We start from the raw sequence: 23,775 nt of genomic DNA, 5'->3' as shown, positions 1-23,775 counted from the left end.
CTGAAGGGTTTGGAGAACTGCAACAGAAGCAGGTATCACATTACTTCACAAAAATGACAAACATAAAATGATGTGATCTCCTCTCCTCACAATACTGATTAGAAATAAAAATAAAATACAAGCCTTGACTTAAGGCCAGAAGGGCACTTGAATTGCATATTCTGTGACTAAATGACTAAAAAGCATACCAAAGACATCACTAACTAAAGGGGCTGATCACCTGTGACAAACACAAGAGTTTTATCTTAAAATATTTTTAATATTTGCTGGTACTTTAATGCATACTAGATCAAGTGAAACTTGATTTGAAATCTCTTCAGCTAACCTGGGTTTACTGACTGCTTAGTTGAGACAAACTGCTGTCCCTTCTGCAGAGTCTTACATCAAGGGCAATACTCTCCGAACACTTCCTGGAAAATAAACACCTATCATCAAAATTGTCTTCAGCTCCATTTTTTAGTTTACTTCTATTACTGAGAACTGAGCCATTTGTTATTCCCCAGCAAGATCCTGGTTCTGCAAACATGAAAAGAACTTAGGACAGAGAGGTCAGACCTCATTCAGTTGCTGTATGTGGCTGCACTACAGCCTCTGTCAGTGCTGTGATTTGGGGGAGCGGGGGAAATTTTCAAACATTAATCCATCAGCTATTGCTGTGGTCACAGCCATGATAAACCTCCAAGTTTAGTTTAGGTGAGCACCCTTGTAATGCACTTAAGCAGTTTCTTCCTGACCTCTGTGGTGTTTATGCTCTGCAGAGTATAATGTGATTGCCTTTTTCTGTAACTGGAAATACTTTGAAACAGTCAAAGAACATATGCTAGGATTTGCAAAAACAGGCAAGAAGGAAACATCCTGAGACAGATAAACAATCAAAAAAACCAAGCACAAGTAGTAGTATGTGGAAAATAGCATATGGCTAAGCTTTCAGTGGGGAGGGAACAGCTATTTTGAGCCTGGTGTCTCCCCCAAAGGAGAGATTTTGAGAAATGCAGCTGCAGGACCCTCTGAAAAGTCCATCCCTCTAAAATAACCATGTTGGTGCCTAGCAGTGGAGCAAAGTCAAATCCAATGGCTAAAAAAACCCGACCACTATGGTTGCTGCTTCTTTCTTTCTTAAATTAATGTCATTTTGCTTGTATGAGACAATATAGCCAAAGTAGTCCTTTAAGATATAAATGTGTGTATATCTCCTGTGTCATACATATTGTGGAACACAAAATAATATTTTAGTAGATACCCAGCCACCACACAACTAACCAGATTTGAGAAGTCCATCAATAAACTCACAGGGACACAAAAGCCCACATTTTGAAAAATTGTCAAAAAGCACTGAACCTTATTAAACAAAACAGCCTTCAGAAAACTGTACATACGATGCTCTGACATTACCTGATTTTTGAGGATCTGTGAGATTCTTGTATCTTCTTGTGCTGTCTTTGCCATAACATTTCATGCTGCTTTCATTCTGTGATCTCAAAGTGACGTATCTAAACAAAGCAAAAGAATGGAAATTAAATTTTCCCCACATGTGACTATCTCCCAGCACCAGCTTGCCCCAAAGCATGAGCAGATTTTTGACAATGAGCTTCCTATTGCAACAAAAACCTAACTTCTCTAGGTTACTCTATCTTTTAAGTCCCTATGGCAGAAGGCAACTATCAGCACTCCAACTCCTTTAAAGAACAACCAAGAACCCCTTTCCCTTATTGACTGTGAGAGATTGCTTCGTTGTCACATCTCTGCGATTGATACATCCACAGACCTTCAAATTACAGACTGAAATAGAAGTAACTGAATCTTTTCTTCTTACTCAGCTTGGTGCCTACTGCAAAATGAGGAGTGGGTTGTGTTGATGCAATAAATAAAATAACATTTTGCCACTATTGCCGAGACCATAAAGATTTCACAGCACCTCATGCAGCTTTGACAGAACCCAGAGACAGGGTGAATGCTCTCCCTGAAAAGAGATTTGCTGGCCCAGAGCTTGCAACCTACATGACAGGTATCACACAAACAAGTGCAGGTACAGCAACCAGGAAGGGAGGGATTAATGAAAGTCAAAGATGTGGGAGATACAATCAGGCTGTCACCCAGGGGAGAAGAGGTATCTAGACAAGGCATCTTAAATTACCTCAATGAAAACAACATATTTTTTTTTTTTTGTCAATGCTGCTGCCTGGATGGCTTTGAGGGAAGGCCTTCAGCACCTGACGGTGTTAAGAAGGTTAGCTGAAATCACTGTGAGGCCACTCTACATGATCTTTGAGAAGTCATGGGGATAGGGGGACATCCCAAAAGACTGAAGGGCAGCTAATGCCACCCCATCTACAAGAATAGCTTAAAGAGGGACCCGAGAAATTACAGGCCCATCAGCCATACTTCAGTCCCTGGGGAAAGTTACAGAACAAATCCTGCAGGGGGTTATCACAAATCACAGGAAGCATGCGACTGGGAAAACCCAGCATAGATTTACCAAGGGCAAAGCGACACAAATGCAGTCCCCCAACACTGAACCCAGTGCTTTTTAATATGTTCATAAGCGGTCTGGAAGACAGAATCAAATGTATCCTGATAAAGTTTGCCAGTGACACCAAACTGAACGGGGCAGCAGATGCTTGAGAAGGAAGAGTCACTCTGCAGGAAGACCTGAATAGGCTGGAAGGGTGGGCTAACAAGAACCTTATGGATTAAAACAAGAACATGCAAGGTCTTCCAGACTGGAACAGATGATTCTTGAGGTGCCTTCTAACCTGGTATTCTATGATTCTGTGAAACGGGCCTGAAATACTATTCTATGATTCCGTGAAACTTGGGGTGCAATTCACAGCTCACTGATACCAGTGGAAAACGCTTCATCTGCATTGAACCCTGCTGGGTTATGGAAAGTCATTCCAGGAGTAAGAAGAAAATGTAGAAATGATCACAGATAACCTCAGTGACAGCAACCAACATTTACTTCCTCTCACTGTCACGCTACATTCACTTGTTAAAATTATTCTTTTAGAATCTCTGATAGAGGGTCCCAAGCACTGTGATGGTGCCACATACAGCAAGAAGCCACCGCCCAAGTCCAGCAGATCCTTGCACAGAACAAGTGCCCTCCCTTAGTTATCCTGAAAGGGGGGGGAGAAGAACCCAAACAACTCCCTTGTCCTGCACCAGTCTCTGCTTCCCCCTTCATCTTCCCCCCAGGCCCACAGGAAACAGCAGAGCTCAATCCAGACATCAACCTACCAAAGCATGCACCATGAGAGACAGCGGAGCCCCCTACCAAGCCTGACCTGCCTAAAACGTCTTTCTTTAACAGAACACCTCAGCTGATGGTAAATGCTGGTAGCATCACATGGATTTTCTTGGATCTAAGTGAGTTTTTGATTACAACATTATCATGTTGAGCCCCAGTAACCTGTGTGCACCCATGTCTTGCAACAAACATGACCCTAAAAGCTACATGTCCCCGAACACAAACCATTCATCACCCACTTGCATCCTGTCTGCTCACAACTTTTCTAAGTGAATCCAAGAATCTTTGTTGAAATAAGGTTTTAACAGACTTGCATCTTCTTAATGCTTTATATGTCTTGGTTTTCGTGCAGCTATTTAAATACCTCTAGGTTTATAAGAGGCATATTGAATCTTATAGTTGACTAAAAATTGAGTACTATTTGATTGTAAGAAAAAATACCCTAACACATGGAGAAAACCTGAGATTGACATCAGTGGAGCCAAGAGGGAAAATGGTGGGATTTTTTGCCTCAGTTTAACACAGGTATTTAGAACCTGCCAATATGTTTAAATTTAACTTTAAAAAAACCTGCTAAATTATGAACCATGACCAAAGTCACAATATATAGTTTTGCTTTCTTGGTCATTTATCCATCTGTTCTGAACAAATGATGCTACTATTAAGCCTAAATGCCAAAATATTGTGCAGATAAACCATTCCTGATAGTTTCCTACAGAGGCCAGGCTGATGGACACTAGGGAAAACAACAACTGAAATACCCAGGAAAGCCCTTTCCTGTTTTTCATATTTGCTCTGGCTGCTTTTCCCACTATATCACTTTTATCATTAGAATTACAATACCACCCCTATGTAGGGCTACAGAAACTACCAGAGACGTACAAAGGTCTCATAGGTAATAACACAGTTAAAAAGTAAAACTCTGGGCCGTTTAGAGCCAGAGGCAGAGAACTGATGGCTGATAAATACTGAAAACAGTCCCAACATAATTAATGCAGGAACAATCACTGCAGATGTACATCAAATTTACACATGACATTTTAATTCTTTCCATTGAATTTTAATCACCATCTCATTTTTTGAGGTTTAGATCAGAAAGCAATCTAACTTTATATTCCTTTGCCATATTCTTCAGTTTTGCTTTCATCCCAGCCCTTAGATTTTGCACACAAACAAAGCACAGTAAGGAGAAGCTGAGAAGTGGAGCTTACAGCAAAATTTACAAATTAAGAGCTAAGTCAGAGATCAGCTATCCCATATACACAATATAAATTTTCAGTCTTCTCCCTTCATTAGGACTGATGACGCTGCTGGAAAATAAGGAGCACGTAATACCTTTTATGGGAATGTAAAGCACGGATGAATTAGCAGAAAGAGAATGCAGCTGAATCAATTTCTCATCTCAAGATAGAAATGAAGGTAATTTCTTGAACTTTGCTATGCTTGTAACATATTGATCAGCAAAGCTTCACACTGCAAGTTAAAGTAGGTATTTACCCAGGAACAAAATGGAGGATAGCAGTAGAACTCTAGGCATCACACCAAAGACAGATTTGGGATTTTTTCCAGTCGTCTTACGCTAAAGAAAAATCAAAGTTTCTGCATGCTTGCATGCTCTTGCAACACACGAGAGGAAGATTTATAGATGAAAGCTGAATTAGTCCTGCAGAAGTCTTCACAAAGCAAATTTAGTGATAGGACAGGAGGAGTGGTTTCTAACTGAAAGTGAGTAGTTTTAGATTAGATATTGGGAAGAAATCCTTTTCTGTGAGCATAGTGAGGCACCGGAACAGGTTGCCCCAGTAATTTGTGGCTTCCCCACCCCTGAAAGTGTTCAAAGCCAGCTCCTGGATGGAGCTCTGAGCAACCTGGTTTAGTGGGAAGTGTCCTGCTAAAATGCTAAAATGCAAAGGACTCCCTGTATGCATGCTGGACAGCACAGCAGAGGGAACACGGGGGAGTCAGTGAGCACTGCACACCAACTGCGCACCGAGGAACTCCCCCCTCGAGCTCAGAGGTACAGCACTCGTGTCTGGGCACAGAGCAGACAATAGGGGATGCTGTATCATAAAGTCACCCCAAGACACCATGGCAGACAGGCTGGAACTGGATGATCTTCGAGGTCCCTTCCAACCCAAACCATTCTCTGATCCTGTGATTGTATGATTTACTTAAATGGCATTAATGTCTGTATCATTTGACATTAAGAACTTAACCAAGGTGTTACAACTGGAACTCAGACTTCCTAGACTTCCTGCAGATCACCAGAGCATCCAAAACATGATTGTGAGAATATACCAAAGGGGCGGGGTGGGGGGGGTTAGGGTTAGTATCAAAGAGCATCTTCTTATCTAAATTGCTTGGTTATAATAAAATAGTGTTTCATTAGTTTTGGAGCAGGAAAGGGAAAAGTTAGCCATCGTAAGATAAGAAACATAAGAACAACAGAGTATGTGTATTAAACAAGCTGTACCAACAAAGACTGTAATATCAAGTGGCTATATCAGCAACGAAATAGTTACCAGTACCAGAATTATCATCATCAATCACATACCATTACTTCAGCTACCACAACTATATCTAAGCAGAGCCTCTCCTCAGATGCTGGAAGTCCTCTCTTAATCATCAGCCTCATGAATTTGTTCCCTTTCCCTGGTCCATGTTCAGCTTCTTGTTTGCACCTTCTGAGAAAAACTCCAGGAATTCAAATTCTCTTCTAAGGACAGGATTCTCTGTGCATGCATAATTATTCTTATGTGCTCATTTCTGCATCTTTGAAATGCTTCAGGAATACTGCATGACATTTATTTTCAGAGAAAATGGCTTAGACAAACAGAGCATCTTACAGGTGAGATGCTATTCCACAGATAGATTACAAATTCCAAAATTTATTAGTTTTTCACATGTAGGGTCCAAGGCTTCAGGAAACACATACAGTACAACGTGAGATTATGTTTAAATTGTCTTTGACTTGAGCTGCTGGTTAGCTTCATCCCTGTCACACAAAGCAAATGGGTGCTCACACAAGAGAAGAGCACCAGTTACACCACGGCATGACCCGGGAGGTGCCTGCCTCGGCAGCTGCACCAAGCGCCTGCTCTCTGGCACTGACCGGAACGCAAACCCAGCTCCCTCGAGCAGGGCTCAGCCTGGCCCATCCAGAAGAAAATCCTCCTACATCTCATACCACATAACCACCTCTTGTCCTCTCCTTACTGAATTTGGAGAGCAGCTGGCAGTACAAGAGCCCCAGAGCTGCAGCAGAACCCAACATTCCCCTTCACAGCTCTCCTATGCTCGTCTCCTTGGAAGGACAGCAGACGCTCACACCCCATCTCTTTGTGATATTTGTCATTTTTGGAGGTCTCCTTCCAGACCAAGGACTTCTGGTGGCTTTTTGTCACCCCATACTTAGGATTTTTCTTCTTTTTTTACACTTGTGAACTGGGAGAGATGAAATGGGAGACAAGGAGGACTGGAGCTACATACGGTACTGAAGACAGGGGAGCACCACATATTTACACAACAGCATTTTCATGCTTTCCATTTTGTTTTCTGTTCCTTCACTAACAAGTACTGTCACCTGTTTTCATCTATCATTTCACTGCCATTTTTACAGGAAAACCACTGAGTCTCTTCCAGAGCAGTTAACACCTGGTGAAGCATTCATCAGGCAAGAACTGTATTGTGACTGCCCTCCTCCTCCTCCATGCACTGCTTTCGTTTATCTACAAGCAATTTCCTCCAGCATTTTATCATCCAATCGTTCAGTACAAGAAGTTCTGCAACACATTTCAGCCAGCCCTTCTTTTCGTTGTTCTTAATACCTCAAGCCCACACTCCTGCAAAATTTCAGTTTCTTACTTAAAACTATGAGGTGACTTAAACACTTCAAACAAAATCATTGCCAAAAATTACATCAATAAACAACTCTGTTTCCTCGAAAAAATCTCAAACTATTATTTCCCTTTGCAAAATTACTTCAAACCAGACACTCTCCTAAAAGAAATTTCCCCAATCGCTCCAAAAAAAAAATTCTAAGTGGGCACTCCTCATAATGAGCTTTAGCCCTAATTGTTCCATTTTGTCAGAGTTGGGAACATGTCACAGCAAGATCTTGTCAACTCTTGCGCCACACTAACATGCCAACCCTGCTCTAAGAAGATGGAGCAGGAGCTCCACAGCTCAGGAAGCAGAACTATCAGAGCAAAAAAACCCAACCTGAAACAAATAAGCAGACAAACCTAAAAGTCTACCAGCTACTTCTTGGCTCCAGATATTCCCCGCAGAAGGTGGGTGGGGAAAAAAAAAACCCCAACCCATCCCACCCCTCTGCAGACTGACTCCTATGCACTGCCAAGAATATTTTGAAAGACACAAAATGTATAATAACTTTTCAACTGAATATTAATTTCTGAATTGAAGGGAAACATCTTAAGGGCGAGTGGGAGTAAGGAATGATTCCTCCTCGGCACTGCCGCACTATTTATTAAAGGCTGTGAATACCCACAAGAATTCAGCTTTGGCCTTTGCACTCCACACTAACAAGCTTAGTTTACTGGCATTCACAAAACATATGAAGCTCTGCTTCAAATGATCCCTTTGAAAGAGACAATTACCAGACAACTGGAGATTGGATGACCATCAGAGCTAATTAAATTCTTAAGTCCTGTTTGTATTTTTATCCATATCTTTCTCACCATTCTTGCTGAGCAGGGGAATGGGTTGGCTTGGGAGGCCGAGGGAACAAAAATATGCCTTTCCCACACCCCCATTCCCCTCCAGTTACAGATCTGTTTAGAACAAAACTTGAGACATGAAATCAATGCAGGCAGTGGTGGAATTCATCTTATTGTGACAGAAATATTCCATTTTCCCTAGCTTATACTTTAAATTGCTTTCTGATATACCAGGTTATTATTTTTTTTTTAGCCTCTTTCATTCCTTACCTAATTAAATGCCATGCCATTCAGCTTTTACAATTACTTTTACCATTTTCAGAAGAACATTTCTCAACTTTCTATGAAGAATTTATTCCCCACAAGTATTAGCTCCACTGACTATTTTCTTCTTCATTATATTAAAAGCTCTTAGCCATCCCTGTAGTAATCTTCTCTCTAACACTGACTTTCCTGTAGGGTGGGTATTATTTGTCAATCCTCAGTTTCCTTTCTGAGTATTCCATATAAGAAGCAGCGCAGGAGAGGAGAAAGAGCAATGCTTTGTAATACCTCAGTGCCTTCAGCTGGCAAGCAAGGAAGAAGGGCTAGGCACAATTTATGGATACTTTTCTTGTAACAAATTCAGAGTTCGCAGTTATTACTTGCAAAGATAACAACGATATTCCCAAAAAGGTCTCTCCCGACTAAGCTACAACTATTTCACCCATTTACCCTCCAGGTAGAGACAAGCAGCCTCTGAGGCTTAGAGTACTGGCTTCTACAATTCCTCTTCAAAGACGACCTCAGTTTTGAAGCAGGAGTGTTCCCAGCCCCGTAAGGTCAGTTCAAGGTACTGCCCACACTAAATGCAGGTCCATCTGCACAGCACTCTCTCCGGTTTGCCAACTTGTGACAAAGCAGGCAGAAAGCCTTAAAGAGGTGCTTTATTGATAGGGAAGTGGCAACAAGAAGCAAGTTCATCCTGCTTAATGCTTATTTGAGGGAAATATAAACAAACCCCCACAGATCAGAGTAACGCCTCCCTTCCTAGGAAGGCTAAACATAATTATTTGGCAAGCGGGGGTTTATTTGTTTCAGTTGGTTTTGGGGTTTTGTTTATTTTGTGAACAACCTTGGGGGGAAGAAGGGGGGTGTGAGAAGAAGAACAGAAGAGCAAGTAAGAAAAGGGTAATAATTTAACAGCTAAAGCTTTATTTCTGACCAAACTGCCATCTTGTTTCTTAGCAGGACAGGAGGAAGGAGTTTTCAGTGAGTGCCTAACAAGCACCGGGGAAGGAACCCTCTCTGTGGCAGGCACAGTACATCACTAGAGCATCTTCTCTTGTGAATTTTAAGTAGGAAACACTGTGAAGATGATGATAAACTTGCTTGTCATCTACGTGTCTGTCTTGCCAACTGACCAAGAAATCTTTCAGGATTACTGTAACATTACCAAGCATCACGCCTCCAACTGAAAGCAATGTATGCCTGACCTTTTCATACCACTTTCAAGTCTATCACAGATAGAGCTTGAATTATTGTCCCAGACAATGATTCAACAGGCTCTGACCACATTTCCCTTTGATCCCACTGGCACCCTGGCACAGTGTTTTGCATGAAGGTGAAGGAACTGGGGGCTCAACAAGAGGACCCAAAGGATAACATTTCATGTCGCAATTTTGTCTGAGGTCACAGTGACCTGAATCTAGCATGAATTATGCATAATTGTCCTCCAAGCAAGCGCAGCTGCGCCAACTGAACATGGTAAGTTTTAGTTGCTAGGAGGTGGCAGTGGACATATTCTCAAGTCCTGTTTACTTGAGCCATTGAGGTTTCCTCTCTGGAATAACCTTCTGCCTATTGGTTTATCTCTCCTTGAGACATCAGACTACAGCTAAATTCTGTGATTTCCCATCTGCTGTCATTTAGAGAAGCCTCTATGAATTATCTCTCCAAATAGTCTGCAAAAGACCTCCAACACCTTCAGAGTAAGCTCATATCTTTAAACAAACCAGATAACATGATTAGCACAAATCCTCTTCAGAAGTCTTGCATTCAGACATGCTGTTGTTCAGATGACCACATACCAAGTTCTGCATCCCAAACCCCACAAGCCATCACAGCAGACAGAGCATCAGTACCACTTCACAGAGCTCACCTTAACTTTTCAGTTTGTTCTCTGCCCCAAAGACTTATCTCAATGGACATACAATATTGACTTGTACATCAATATTTATTATCAATTACTTTACATGGATATTAAGTTTCAGAGTGTGCTATCTGGAAATCTTGGCTGCTCCAAATCATGCTTTAGAAGACTTACTCTATAATTCTCCTATCAGTTTGTAGGAGATGCATGTCTGTCTTCTGATTTAGGAACACATAAACAGATTTTTCATGGTTATCTTAGCTAAGATTGGACTTGGGCTATTTATTTACTGCATTGTTTACACACACGGTGAACCACCCGATGAGGAAATGGAGAAATAAAACCAGCCTCCTCCTTTAGACCACATCACGTCTGAGACCGTTTCTACTCACAGATCAGCTCAAGTTTTGTTTGTTTTATTGAGAAGGAAAGTAAGCAAACACAAACTTCAGTTTTTCATCATTTACTGAACCTATGGCATACCAGACTCATTTATCATCAGGCCTTAGACTTAAGCTGAAATGCTAATTACAGACAAAAAAAAAGGTAATGCTTTTCCAATAATTAGTAGGCAAGCAATTCTCAGAACAGTGTTATCAGATTTATCACAGGATTCTGGAAAGAAGATGGTGATGCTGACACACTCGTGGTTTCCCTTCTGTTCACTTTTCATTTACAGCAGATTCTAACCTCTGGATTATCTACTCAAGACATCTGACTGGTAGAGTAATTTGTAACTCTGAGCAGCATGGATGTTCCCCACTGAAACACCCTTGGGAACTGCCCAAGCAACAGCAGCTACAAGCAGTACAACCAGAGAACGGAGAAGCCATGGACCTCAGGCATTTTTAGTTCTGACTGTGGACTTCGTGACTGAAAAATGCAACCAAAAATGGCATTTCTAACAACCCTCATCACTGCAAACACCTGATAACATAAGCAGGAGCTGTAGAATGGGAGTGAGGATGGACTGTGAGTTGATTTTAAAAAAGCTAAGATAGGAGGTAAAAACAACTTCAGCAGAGACGAAAGGTGAGAGACACTGAAGTGTGTTGATCAAATCACAGGCAAAAGCAGCTCAGGCAACACCAGCCAGACCTCAGTGGGCAGTGCTTCCGCATCTCTCACTCAGAGTAAGCAGCTTAGGGATCTCCCCAAAGCTTCAACACAGCCAGACACAAGGGAAGGTATAGCAGGGGCACGAGTCTCCTAAGAATCCCTGCCATGGTGACACCCATTCCCACTCTGAAAGCACAGTGGCACATGGTGAGGGGGAAGGCTGGTGCTACCACTGTGTGGCCTGCAGGTCCTGAAGAGATGCTGGGCCTTGTCCTTGCTCGCCTGCGCTTAGTTCCAATGGCACACCTGCACCCATGCTAAGGAAACAACATTATTCCTCCTGGCCAAACCTCATGGTCTTTAACTTAGGTGTGGGCTGCAAAACTTGTGTAGCACCAGGGCCTTCCAAACAGCCCTCCCCCAAGATTGCACCCACAGGAGGAAAACACAAACCTGCAGGAGTGTTAGGCAGGTGTTCAACAGCAGCTCCATCTGATAAAGATTTCAAACAGAGACCTCCCAGGTCTCTATTTGAAGAGACCTATTTGAAGACTATTAAAATATTTTCTCCTATGTATGAACAACCATTTCTTCCTTCATCTTCATCAATGGAGAATTCTTATTACTGTTCTTCAGTTAAAAGACAGTAAGAATGAATAACGTATAATGAAGGCACTGCACGCATGATTTAAAGTTGCCTCTGAATACCTAATGCACAGATTTGTTTTCCTTCAGATGCCAAGAATCAGGATAGAGCAACAATAATATAATTTTGGCTTGTACAAAACAATGTTTTATTTTTTTAATAGAACGGTCAAACATAAAAAAAAAATAAATTTAAATCCAATTGTCCTTCTGGGAGATTTGAAGACAAGCCTTCTGGAAAAGCAGTAACTGCACAAGACAAAAGATAATCAAGAGTACTGTTTCTGTCACGTTCTTAGCATTTCTGGACTGCAAATTCAGGCTATAAGAAAAGTCTGTATCAGATGCTGTACCAGGTAACAACAGCATGAAAATCTCAATCTTTGAAAATGTTAAGAGTTTCAGTAAGCCTAATTTTTAATTTTTTTATTTTTTAAATATTGAGACTCCTGGTATAGATTTGATTTTCATTTTAGTTTATTTACATGACATTGCTTTGGAGGAAGACCATTTCACATAAAAATCTTAAGCCTTTCTTTACCTCATCTTTCACTGCATTAATGTCTCTGGTAATGCAGGACCCAGATCAGTTTATGCAGTGTCATGCTATCCTACTAGTATATTTTCCTGCAATGCCTAGCTACATCAAATGCTGCATGTCTCTCCGTTTTCTACATTAGTTTAGTCAGTGGCCTGATTTCCACTGGGACAGAGGTAATTTTCTTTCTGGTAGTTGGTACAGTGCTGTGTTTTGGATTTAGGATGAGAGGGAATATCATCCCTCACATCTTAGTTGTTGCTAAGTAGTGCTCACTCTTAGCCAAGGACTTTTCAGTTTTTACATATTTTTCCAGTGCAGAGGTGCACAAGAAGAAGCATAAGAAGCTGGCAGGGAGCACAGCCAGGACAGCTGAGCTGAACTGGCCAAAGGGATACCCCACACCACAGAACCATCGTGCTCAGTATACACACTGCGGGGGAGGACTGCTGCTCAGGGACTGGCTGGGCATGTGGAAGTAGGGGACCAGCTGTGTTGTGTAACACTTGTCCTTCTCTCTTTGTTATCTCCCCTTTCCTTACAGTTATTATTTTATTTTACTGTAGTACAGTTATTAAACTGTTCTTATCTTAAGCCATGGCTTTTACCTTTTCTGATTCTCCTGCCCATCCCACCAGAGTGTGGCTGTGTAGTACTTAGTTGCTGGCTGAGGATAAGCCATGCCACCAAGTCCAGATTCAAGAGTGGACTGACATTCCTCTGCACACTGAAAGTTTCAGCTGCAATCTCATTAAATCCAGAGCTCTCTCTTGGAGAATCCTCCCCGAGTTCTGCAAGGCTAAAATGGTCTTAATAGACCATAGACCAATTGCATTGCCCTGCTCCTTTGAGATCTCCTGGCATTTTTCCAGAAGAAAGACGGCATAGTCATCTTCCTTCACAGAGACCTTGAATTATCAAACTTTTCTGACACTTTCTGAAGCCCTGCAAGTGTGAGCCATCACGCCCCAGTGACCTTCTGACACACAGATAATGTGTTCTTCTCAAAAAATCTATTACAGTGGTTTTGCACAATACAAATACCTATGGAAAACAGAGTGCTGGTCTGGTGTGCCTTACTTCCACAGCCAGCTCCAGCCTCCTCTTTTGGCCCCTGGTGTGTACCAGTAGAAGCCACAAGCCAGGAGTGGTCTCCTTCCCCCCCACCAAGACATCAAGAGCTGATGATGAATGGAGAAAATGTTTCTGTGCTTGTGCAAGAAGAGAAACACCTCTCTGGTACCCTGTGCACAGACAATGCTGAGGCAGCTGGTCGTGTCCCTCTACATTGATCAGCAAACCACAGTACAAGTACACAGCATAGTCCTGAGATCCATTTGATAAATTATTATGTCCTTATTTCCAATGGATACACCTGTTCTTGTCAAGAAACCTGAACATGAGATTCGGATGATTTATTCACTAGTGTGAGCTATGAAGTCCTGAACTGAAAAATATTTCGTACAGCGAAACATACAGAACTAGTAATTTTCTCTGGATAACACAGGACTACTTAAGACATAAAATCCTGAGATGGATGGACATTAGATCGCTCTAATTCAAGGTTTCTGGTGAGTCTGGTGAGAAAGAGGTGATCTGGCAGTCCTCAGAGACATCCATTCTTTTCAAAGCACAAATATCTTGCGAGTGCAGTCTGTACAATTTCTTCAGTGGTAACAGACATGCAGTTTCACTCTACAGTCTGTGGTTGATGACTATTTTTACATCTTTATGGGGTTACACAGTCCATTCAACTCGAGACAAAAATGGTAGTGTAACTCTGTGGACATGACTTTACTGGTCTGCTGTCCCAGGCATAGACCTTTCACACAAGCACAAGAATGGTGTATTTTATATGCCCACAATAATAGAACACTGAGCCACTGAGAAGTTTCTGGTTTGTGTTACCTGAAAAATTTTGTTTATGTTAAATCACCATCACCTACTTCTTCCAGATCTCACTTCTATTTCTCTGCTTCAATAGGCTCTCTTGTGCTCAATAAAAATAGAAACTTTGGCAAGACTTTGGCAAGTAGGCTCATTTCAATTTTAGCCATGTCCTCAAATGGATAAATTATTCCTGTTAATATCAGAAGGAAGTTGCCCTGGACTTGAGAATGTCACAATTTCCAGGGAGTTCCTGTCTTTTGGAAGGTCCTAAACTGAAAGACTTTCACTAAAATGGGAAATCCTAACATAATTCAGGATTTTGACTCCATCCCAATGCTTAAAGGACCACCAGAGACAACCAGCTCTAGGCTCACAGGGCTGTTAGCACCTGCTTTGTTTCTAATAAGCAAGGTAAGCAAAGACCCTCACAGCTCCCACTGGTAAATCTGGTGAAGGAGCAAGAAAAGAGTTCTTGCCATCCCCACCAGGTGCTTTAAAAAAAAAAAAAAAAAAAAAATCCATGTGAATCAAGTAACTTGCCGAATGATTCATGCCTGTCATATCTGAATAAAAAATTACCCCATCAATATGCAGAATAGAAAAATAAAAAAATTACACTGCAGATGATTAGAGCAAAATGCATGAGTATTATGGATTCTGAATTCTGTCTTAATGGATGACAGACTTGCTGCATCTCCTTAACATTGGGAGAAAAAAAATATCTCTTTGGTGGCATAGCACCAGCCTTTGCAAAAAGGGTAAAAATAACATGCAGCACAAGAGACAGGAATCCAACACATTAGGTAATCTGTGATGAGAAATCTACGAAAAAAGCAGATAATACCCAACTAGTTAACTAAAAAATCCCCAACAAAGCAGCCCTTTAGAGATGAAAAGAATACCTGCCTATGTGTTTCAAATTAAAAACCAACTGAAATGACATGTATGAAATGCCATTTTAAAATAAGCAAAGAACCAGATACACAAGATGATCTGGATTTGCCCACCCTCTTAGACATACTGGATTTTAACATTCACAGAGTGCTGAAGCAAACACCCCACCACTTTTATCTGGATTTGATGTTGCATTTGGCATAAAACTTTCATGTTCAGAAAGAGACTTGGCTTGACAGCAGATGGAGTATTCCATTAAAATGGAAATGAGTGGCAATGTGTGCCCACCCTCCCAGTCAAAAGCAGAAAACCACTTCTCAGTAGTATCTGCCCATAGATCACAACATGCTCACACCAAGCTTGCTCACAAAATACTTTTTCCTTACTCTTGTCCAAAACTGTTCTTCTTGAGAAGCAAATTATGTAATTAAAAAAAAATAAAAAAATAAAAACCAAAACAAAACAAAAGAAAAAACTCCCCAGCCTCAAGAATTCATTTATCCAGAAAAAGTGTATGAAAACACTAACAGCAAGAAGTGACTATTTCAAGTTAAGGGTAACTAGGAAGAAGAGAAGCTTGTTTCACTTTATAAAAAAATGTTATGTGGTAATATTAAAAAAATAAAGAGAAAAAACAGAGTATACATTAATTATAATGGTTCTGTGGTTCTCCTAGATTTCAATTAGAAACCACTTTATTTACAGCTCTTGGCTCAGCAGCAGACAACCCAAGGAGAACATTTTTTATAGTGCAATTTCTAATGCAAATAAAAGTAAAGGCAACCCTAGAGTGGTTTGCTAACTTATATAATGAGACAGGAAACAAATGGTACATGTGAATAATGATCATGTCAAATGCATTCAGAAAGACCACAGGACTCAAATAATAAATTCTCTGACAAGTACATTTACCCCAAAGAACTATCTAACAAAGTCCTTTTTTCCCCCATAAATACATAAACACTTTCTCCTAAGATCTCATTTTAATAATAATTTAAATCTACATTCCACAAAAATATAAAGTCAAACCCATTCTCTCCACTCCCAAAACGAGAAGTGACCACTAGAGATAGAAATGTGTCTTTTCTGCTCAGAAAGGTCAGTTTTACTGACTTCAACCAGACTGAAGAACAGTTCTAAGAGGCAAAGCTGGGGTCTGCCCAGGCAGCCCCTTCTGCACTATTTGCAGCAGCAGCAACACACAGGAAGGTGAAAGGAAGTATAGGGAAACTCCTGTGGTTTCTCCCACAAAATCCTTATGTGGGAGAAACTACTGCACACAAGCAGACAAAATGCAACTGAATTCTCCCCCAGAATGGCTGAAATGTCTCCCTGAAATCAGGGCAGGTTCACCAAGGACTGAGCTCACGTGTTCAAGCCACCAACTCAACTTTGTCACCACAATCGTTTTGGTGACAGGCTGAGGTGCAGCCCCTCACAGATGGCACCACTCCCTCCTCAGATGCCAACAGCCCAGGCTGCAGTGACACCACCCTCACCCTTCTACCCCCCAGCTCACAGTGAACAGCCAGAAAAAAACAACTCCAGTCATGAACAGCAGACCTGCTTGCTCCATCAAAGGGTTCACACGACGACATTATTTCTCCCACAGTTTCCCCTTCACAAAGGACCTCATCCAACAGACTTGTCCAACTTGCTGTACTTTTATTCAAAATGGAACATCATACGTGGAAATTCCTACAGCCATTTTAAATTTAATTCTTAAAACAGAAACAAAAGAATTTTTTTCCTGGTTTAACAGCACTTTTCCAAACTGTGCCAGATAAAGAATTTTCATCTTTTCAAATTCACAAGGTTGTGTTGAACACTTGCATGCCCTCTCAAATGCTACTCCCCTCCCTGGCTTGTTGGTTCACTTAAGAAAGAACCACCTACATTTCGGGCTACCATTTGACAGAACACTTCGAAGGAATTCCCAATACCATAGAAAATGCCTAACAGCAGCATCTGTCAGCAGCACAGGAGGGATCTACCTGTAGACACGTGCTCATATGCTAGTGAGCACTTCACTGAAAGAAGTAAGAGATGTGTTACTTTCTGCAACCCATCTAACTACAGGATTACAGTTTCAATCTGTATTTCGCTCTTAACAGAGAGAAGATTCTAGAGATGATCTTGTATTGTCGTCATTAACAAAGGCCTGGCATCTGGAAGAGGAAGAAATGCAGACCTTTATTTCTTTAAGATGTAGCATTCATTCAAGTCTGTAAAAAACACTTTGTACTGGGGCAAACTATATTTAAATGGGTCTCCTGATAAATGCCTTCATTATCACCCTCCAAAGATGCCCTACCTGGTAACTGTGGGTAGAATCGTGCAACTGATACCACCAACAGCTCGGCTGGCTCATGTCTCCAGGTTTCCTCTACTGCCAGTATAAGAAAGAAGAAAACAAAACAAAAAAAGAAAATACAAGAAAAAGTTTCTAGAAGAGAATGTGACCAGAGCACCGAAATTCAGTGCTGAGCTGCCCTAGCAAGGACAAGTCAGCTGTCTAAGGAAATTAGCTAGTCCAATCAGAAGCATAAACTTAGGACAACTTGGAACATTCTATTATTGATACTTCTGTCTTTTGAAATAAACTGCAACAGCAGTAGGTTCAGTTAAGCCTTTTTTGCAGCTACCCATTATCAGCGCACTAGGGACATCATCTCGTTTGTAGAGGAGCTACAGTACATTGTTAATGAAGACATGGTTACAGGAAAGCAGGCTGTGATCAGGCAGATGCAAGTGGTACAAAACACAGAGGAGGGAAAACTCTGTGCCAGGCAAACATGAAAGATCTAATACTTTCCTGCTATTCTAGAGATAAACCACAAGAGAGCCACCTCTGGAATTGCATTTAACACTGGAACACAACAAACCCACCCACCCACCGAGCTGAAAGCCCCCAAACACACAGAGCTGCCCACCCACAGCAAACCACCTCAAGAAGCACCTCCATCAGAACGGCCGCGGGACGTACCGAAGCGCCGCGCGTGCTGCCAGGCCGCCGCGGCAGCAAACGCCGTGGCACGCTGCAAAAGCCCCAGGTGCACCACGGACAAGCCACCGACCAGCCAGCCCTTCCCACTGGACAGCATGGTGAGGGAAAAATTTAACGAGGATCTCAGCAGCCCTTAAAGCCGCTGTTGTGTCTGAAAAAAAAAATCCTAACGCACGGTACCACTCCCACAAAAAAGGGATTGAGCTTGTTCTTATATAAGTATGTATATTATTTAACACTCGAAAACAACAGTTCCATCACATCTATGCAGAACCAGACGCGGTGAAGAGCTGAGAGTAGGGAAAAAAAAATAAAGTAATTTCTACTCTATTGTATTCGTCCATTTTGTTTGTTTGTTTGTTTGTCTCAGGGCGAGTCAAGGGCCCTCAACACAGTGCATTACAAGGACCACTATCTGTTTTCTTTTTCGTCCTTTGTTGTCACACAGCATGACTGATGCAAGTAGGTGTAAGTATAATTCACACAGTATTTGCATCTATTAGCTGTTATCTCCTAGGACATTATCTTTTGGATCTGGGAAACAGTGATTACAAAACACCTTAAAGGTGAGATAAACAAATACACACCACGGTCCTGAGGCAAACAATTGTCTCTGCTTTTGCAGTCATCTGAACAAGTTTTGCTCTTCCTTGGATTAAACAAACACACGCCGCCAAGATGCAAGCGTTGCTTCTGTGGTAGATGTGAAAGAGAAGGCCTAGGTGACAAAAATAACTTTCAAATAGATGTTAGTATATTCACATTGCAAAGAACATAAAAGGAGGCAGGAAGCAGGGGAGGGAAGTGTCTCTCTCATATCATATTTAAGTGACAGTACAAGTAGCAGTGACTTTTTTCCCTGAACTGCTCACAGATATGAGACCATTGCATAATCTTCCATAATCTTGTAAATTCTATTCACATCTTTTCTGAAGATTACAGGAATTCACAGAGTTAAGAGCAGAAATCATTATTTTTTCCCCTGACTTATCACTCAAAAGAAACAGATGCAAAATAGAGCAAGTTTTCCTGTAAAAACATCTTCGTCCTACTTTATGGACTAGTTATTCCTAACTCTAACCACCTCCCCTCACACAGAATATTATGTAGTGCTAAGAAGCTCCTCCAGTCACCAGCCATGTTTTGCACAGTAGATATAAACAAGCTGGTTTATTGCAAACAGAAATCCATACACATGCAGAGGAGTGTTAGAGTTGCCTCATGGAAGCAGGTGTGCCTGTATATCCCAAGCTTAAACTCATCTGGGTGAGTAGCACTAGGAAAGGACACCCAAAAGAAAGGAGAAAGAGGCACAACTTGGTGTAGAACTGGAAGAAAGAAAGTGAAGAAAATGAATGCATACATTTTTGAAATTTTGCCCTGGTAAAATCTTGGAGGAAGAAGAATTTCAAATGACATTTCTGCAGATACAAGGATAAAAATCTCTAGAGATGCAATGTGAAAAGTTATTTAAAACATGAACAAATTTAATTTGATAGTCAGCCTTTCAGTCAACCTATTTTCTGCACTCCAGTGAGGGCAACAGGGGAAAAATATTTAAATCTTATCAAGTAATACGGAGAAAGGCATTTTTTGTTTCAGAATGTATTACAGTTAAAACCACATAAAAAATATCCTTCAAGGTTACCAACCCTCACAGTGGCATCTTAGATGGTCTGCATGACAAACATGTATCCAATAAGCAAGTAATTCAGTATCAACAATATAAAGACAAAAGCACGTCAGATTCAATTTTACTTGAAGATGTGGCTTTCTAAAATACCACAGAAAAAAAGAAAGGCATTCCTGCAGTGAAAAGACAGTTGGGGCTTTGCATGGCATACTTCAAGAGCAGCAACATCTAGCCTTTGCTGTATCAAAAACCTTGAACCTCTTCCAAACCGTCCTTGTTCTCCAATATTTTTTTTTTCTACCTGATGTCTTTTCTGGTTTTCATTACATCTCTGATGGTTCTTCACAGTTTCAAAACATCATCCTGGAGGACATTTTAAAAATAAACCCAGGATTTGAATCAACATACACCTTAGTCCATGTCCAGGACCCTTCGCTATTTTTCATACCAGTACTGCCTCACCGCAAGCAGTCCCTACAACAGACACAACCTGCACCCTCCACCCAGCTGCACTACTCAGCTTGTATTCCTGTAAATATCCAGCTCAAGAAAAATAATTATTTCCATTTGAATTTAACTTCCTCTGAAGTGCCTGACGCGTCTTTCACAATCAGTTTTCTTTACCTAGTCAACAGTAATCTACTATAATCTATTGTGCAAGTTTCTGAACCTAACTTTAAGAAACCTGAGAGGCCATTAAATGTACCAATCACATTGGTATGTTTTCCTGATCCAAGACAGGAACAAAAATGCCTACAAATGCTTCATTTCAACGTTCTGCAGAGTTTGGAAGAAACTTCCTTGCAATTTTGTAGAAAAGCACATTGCAGATTTTCCATGCAAATAATTAGTAATCAGAAGTAACATGAAGTGGAAAAATATTTTTGAACACATAACTAGGAACATGGTAGAAGCATGATACTTCCATGATTTCCAAAATGAAATTCAGTAATAGACAGTTTCCAGTCAGATCAGCTTACTGTGCCTCCTCCACCATCTCAACCCCTGACATCACAGGTTTTCACGTTAGAGCTCACGGTGCTGTTTGGGTGCACACATGTGCGTGTGCATCGCTACACATCTGTGTAGCATCATTTTCAAAGTGCCTCTGAGGAGGCTTATTTACTTTCTCCTCAGGGGAATGCCATGGACTGGAAAGAATAAGCTCTTGCAGTATTAAGTTATTTAATACTTCAATAGTGTAACAGATTAAAAAAACCAAACATAAACTGAAACTTACACAAAGACCTTTTCTTGCAGTGGTTTTAAGGCAGAACCAAAATTCATGTATGTCAACGAAGCCCTGAAAGTGGAATCCACGTAACTGGGTCAGAAACTGTGTCCTGGGGAAAAGAGCTGTTATTCCTTAACTCCTAAGCTTCAGAGAAACTTTAGGAAAGTTTCTCTGTAATGTTTCCTTCAACAGATGTCAAATTATCCTCAGATACTGCCATCTTACCCTAACCCAAACAGAACAGGCAAAAGGGAAGGAAACCATCCTCACTGATGTGAGTTACAAAGGGTCCCCAACATTTGCCTCTGTGGTATCAACTTGAAAAAGATAAACTGGCATTACTGGTTAAACTTAGTTCTAGTCAAAAGCCTGGTAAACCCCGTGTGACATGGAGGACAGAAACCCACATCTGCAAGCCAGGACCAAACAGCATCTATGTTAAACACCACAAGGATGGAGGTCTCTACCTTGACAGCAGAGTAACAACACTGCGGGCTGGCAGCAAGATAGAAGAAGTGTGACATTTCTTGAGGGCTCCAATATTTTTATTAGACAGTTAAAACACAGATAGATGTCCTGGCTTTGAGTGACCTGTATGGAACGGGAATCTTTTCAGAACAAGGCAGGGGAGGACAAGCTGACGGACCTGGTAGAAAAATCAAAACAGCACTCTCCCCGCCCCAACACCCAAAAAACCCCAACCACAGTTTTCCTTCAGGTAGAAAATAATAAAGCAGGACAAAATATTTCAAGTGACAGCAAGACAGAAAGAGTTCTCTGCATTCAAAACAAAATGAGCCTACACAGAGATGTAGGATATAACAAAAAATAAGGCAAACAAAGGCTGGAGCAAGAGTGTCCTGAAGGTTGAAGAGCTATAGATTTGGTGCACACGGCTCTAACATTTCTGACAAAATAGAATTTTTCAAGCCTGGTTTCTCCAACGGATAAACACTTCCATACTTTTCTCTTTGCTGTTAATGAGTACTTTTGGCTTGTTAACCTACGTATGGATTCAAAGAGGCTGGGAATTGTACTTGAAAGAGTATTTGAAAAAATCCTTTTATCCTACTAAGAAAATTGAGGTTTATTAGGGGGAGCATGCATGTAGATTTGAAAGCAGCAGAGAGACACAGAAAATGTACGAGAACAAAACAAACAGCTTTCAAAAAAAAAAAGGGTCAAGGGAGGGATGCCCTCAGCTCTATACCAGGATAGCAGTGTACGATATACTCCTGAATGGACTGAAAAACAGGAAGGCAACACCTTCTTTCCCCTCCCCACCAAAAATCTGAACAGCTAAAATCCCACAGATGACAAAATTTACAGTTGTTCAAAATCAGAGAAGACTGGAAAGAATTCCAGATGAACCATGCAAGGCCAGACCAAGGGACAAATTAAATCCACTGCAGATCAATAAAAAGCAAAGTGCATTTAAATGAAAAATGTGAAGCACTCGAAACTGATTGTTTGGTTTAACGGTTCTGGAGTAACTCAATATTTGAATCAAGTGTTCAGCAAATAAAGGAAACACACTGCTAGAGATACAAGGATACAACTTAGAAATATATTTTTTTTTTTCATTTTCAAGATGAAAGTATTCGCATGATAATCTAAAGGATAAGACGTACAAGACTGTTGTGCCACAGCATAAATCAGAAGCGTGTTCTCCATCAGAGTGCTGTGTTCAGCTCTTATCATCTGATCTCTTCTTGAGATAGCAGATGTAGTAAAAGCCTCAGAAAATGGGGACAAGAATAATTTGGAACAAAGACAGATTTCTGTACAGAAGGAAATGGAGAAGCTTGAAGCAACCACACTAATGGGAGATGGAAAAAGTATTGAGGATGTGAAAAAAAAAGGAACTGTGGTAAAGACAACAGTGCTCCTGTACGCTCTTGTCATGCAGAAGCAATGGCATTTTTTAAACAGCAATACATGTAGAGCTGCCAAAGGAAATGTGTGTTTGTTTAGTTGGTTTGGTTCTGTGGCAGTGCTCTGTTGATCTAGTTTTATTCTGTTTATATTCAACATTCAATTTGCACAATATTTTGCCACAAGCTACGGTGAAGATCTCCAAAAGATTCAGAGAAAGACTAGAATTTTATGAAAACTAGTAATCTACCTTAGGTAGGGAAAAGATCAGAAACACCAGTCTGTCCTCTTTATTTGTAGGAATTAAGATTTTTACAGTACAGGACCAAACTGAGAGGAAAGACACAGAATTTCCCTTTCAGGCCTTGAACACAACCACCTACCTTAGAACAAGAGACATGCTAAGAGTGTCGATACGGCTCTGGCAAACAGCAGGCAAGGACACGCACACAGGCTGCAGAACTGGTCTATTAAGACATCTAATCCTCTGCAGAGTGGTATGTCCACACAGCAAGGCACAGGAATCTGGGAGCAGGAGAACACATAAAGCCTTTGCCACAAGGTTTTCATCCCAGGAACGCTACATGCAGGGTATTCACATGCTCTGTTCAGAAGTGGCCCTTGCAATGTTTGGAACAAGAAACTGCGCTGATTTCTCACCACATACAACTGGCACACTGAAGAAGCTACTGGGGTGCATCAGTGCCATCACAGTGGTCTGGCACAAACTACATCCTTCAGATATCATCCCTTGGCAGCATTCATGGAAGTGCTCGTATGCAAGGTATTTACGACAGGAGCAAGGTATGTTTGTCCTTAGTACTACAGTGTGCACTCCTCACCAACTTATTCCTGAGTGTACAAGCCCTGTGTTATGCATGACAGCATGAGATTTTTATTTTTTTTTGTTTTTTTTTTTTTTTCTATCTAGAAACCACCCCAG

At 41.1% G+C, this 23,775-nt stretch overlaps 1 protein-coding gene across 8 annotated transcripts in view; it reads right to left on the bottom strand.

Moving 5' to 3' along the window:
• TRERF1 (transcriptional regulating factor 1) overlaps nt 1–23,775 on the bottom strand; it is a 98,752-nt gene that overhangs the window by 28,417 nt on the left and 46,560 nt on the right. For all 8 annotated transcript variants that reach the window (XM_086878479.1, XM_086878482.1, XM_086878481.1 and 5 more), the window contains one exon: nt 1,393–1,490. The gene's annotated coding sequence lies outside the window, so the exon portion shown is untranslated. The remainder of the gene's footprint in view (nt 1–1,392; nt 1,491–23,775) is intronic.

Source organism: Cyanistes caeruleus, chromosome 2, assembly GCF_971803275.1.
Source record: "Cyanistes caeruleus chromosome 2, bCyaCae1.hap1.1, whole genome shotgun sequence".
Classification (NCBI taxonomy): domain Eukaryota; kingdom Metazoa; phylum Chordata; class Aves; order Passeriformes; family Paridae; genus Cyanistes; species Cyanistes caeruleus.
Note: the sequence above shows the minus strand (reverse complement) of the source record. Positions and strands in the feature narration are given on the sequence as shown.